Raw genomic sequence first — 2,587 nt, 5'->3', positions numbered from 1 at the left:
CCAGCCAACAGCATCCTGTGTCCAGAAACTGACCACTGATGAAGGACTAGAGGATGACCAACACAAACTGGGCAGCAACAGATGAGCTACTGTCTCTGAGTTTAAATCTACAAGGTGGACAAACAAGGTAGGAGTGTCTCCAGCTGCACTGCTGTCTAATCCACTCGTACCAGCACAACACATACTAACACACCACCACCAGGTCAGTGTCACTGCAGTGCTGAGAATGATCCACCACCCAAATAATACCTGCTCTGTGGTGGTCCCGTGGGGGTCCTGACCATAGGAAGATATGGAAGATGAGCCCAATAGACAACTTGTGATACGTTTACACTGATATATGATAATCATTTTTAGTATTTTGAGTGCCTTTCCTAGCTGAAATATGTGAACTTGCAAACATATTGCAAAAGTTTGAACACCCCCAGTCAAATTACATGTTTTGTTAATTGTCAAAGTGAAAAAAGGGTTAACACAAGTCACTTAAATATGGCATTTGTCTGCAAATTGCAATGTAAAATATATACAAAATGTGCAGTAAATTTTGCACAGGCCACGTTAGTTTTTTTTCCTGCAGTATACACTCAGCAAATAGCAGCACATACTCAGCATATATTCCTCAGCATATAAACAATAATATATTTAAACTGTACAGGATTTGTTAACTCATTTCACTTAGTGTGTCCTGATTTTTCTTTCAAGCTTGTGTGAAAGATTTTGGGCGTGTTAGGGCATTTTTGATCCAAAATCTATTTTGCAAAACGTAATTTGGTGTTTAGATGAGCTGTTTTAAAAATGTATAGTCTGTTTTGGGGATTCTGCTGAAGCAATTGAAAACTCGTTAGCCATCTAGAAAAAGATGCTTTTGGTTTTATTGCTGCAGAGTGATGTCCTTGAAAGAAGCGCTTCACTGGCGTGCATCATTTACAAAGAGTGCATCATGAAAATCCCCATGTTGTTTTTATTTGGTGGTGACATCACGTTAGAACACTTCATTGCACTGCTGCAGCACCGCCCAAGAGCTCAGTCTAATCCTGTAGGTTGAATTTGATTTTTGATTTTTTTCTTTGTTTTTATTGGAATGTGAATCCCAGACCAAGTGCTTGAGTTCTGAAAATAATAAACAGATTGACAGGCATATAGACAGACTTAATTAAATATCTGAAACATTTATGTGTACTTCATTTATTTCTTTACAAATAGCACGTAGAATGGGAACACTAAGTATAGCCTTATTTATAGAACTTGCTTATTAGTATTTTAGACAAAAGCCTTTACATTGCTAGGAAAGTAATCAGTAAACTAACAAGGGACTGTGGTTTTCTTGAAACAGGTGAATTGATTTCATGTCACTGCTTAAATCCATTTCAGTCAGTGTTGAAAAACAGAAGGAGACCAGATAAAAGATTTGAAAAAGTGGCCATATTTAATATTTGTCTTCTATTTTACCATTTTTATATGATCATTTTGAACCTCTCAGCCTCTCTTTATACCCTGATTAAACAAGCTGTTGGTGTGTTACTGTGCCTGCATCATTGCTGTTGCAATCAAATCTCATATCTCCAAAAAATGGTAACTTTTCAGGAGATGGAAAAAAATTTGGAGCATTTCTATTGGTCCACCCATCATAAAATTTACATACGATGTAAAAGCCAGCTGGAGTTCAAATTATGTAATTAAAATAAAACAAGTAAACAAAAGGAGACTATAGTGGACTATCCAAATAAAGTAAGACTTGGTAACACTTTATTTGGATAGTCCAATATAGATACTTCGTATTAATTTACTTTCAAGTTACATTCAACTAAATGTCTACTAAATTGACCATAATTTTCTTTGACTCTAAATCTGGCTCTAATCCTAACCCTAACCTTAACCTCAACCCAAAAACTTAAACCCAACCCTCACCCTGGTCCTTGCCCTAGCCCAGGTCCAAATCCCAACCCTAACCCCACCACTGTTTAGAGTTCATCATCATCATCATCATCATCGTCGTTGGGAGAGCAGAGAATCCCAGACGACCCTGTCCCCCGCAACTTCCTCCAGCTCATTCCCGGGGACCCCAAGCCGCTCCCAGGCCAACCTGGAGATATAACAGATATTTTGTTAACAATTTGAACATCTGTAGAAAATCTATAAGGGACTATAGTGGGCAATCCAAATAAAGCGAGACCCCAAAAATGGAGATGCTCACACCACCATACCACAAATTTATAGGTCGTTCCCTACATAAATCTGTAGATAGAATATTTTGAATGCTTGATTATTTTAAGCCATATATTGCATTCTAATAACTTTGCCCTGAATTGTACAGTCACTGTAGCCATTTTATAATTTTAAGTGGCTTATCGTGTTGGTTGTCCTATTAACTTTCAAACTGATGCTTCTAAAGTTGCCCAGAGATGGTTGTTGAGTGTTTTGTGCTGTATAGTTTTGAAATTTGAAATTTCAGCAAACCATCAAAATAGTCATAAACAGTCTACCTTTTCAAGCAGCTGACTTCTTGAGGAACAATCAACCAACCAAACCCAAGCCAAATATTTGAGAAATGTACACTAAGTGAATGGGACAGGTCTGAATGTTTCAC

The sequence above is a fragment of the Colossoma macropomum genome, unplaced genomic scaffold (genome assembly GCF_904425465.1).
Source record: "Colossoma macropomum unplaced genomic scaffold, Colossoma_macropomum, whole genome shotgun sequence".
Lineage (NCBI taxonomy): Eukaryota > Metazoa > Chordata > Actinopteri > Characiformes > Serrasalmidae > Colossoma > Colossoma macropomum.
The sequence above is the reverse complement of the archived record's forward strand: the minus strand, read 5'-3'. Positions refer to the sequence as shown.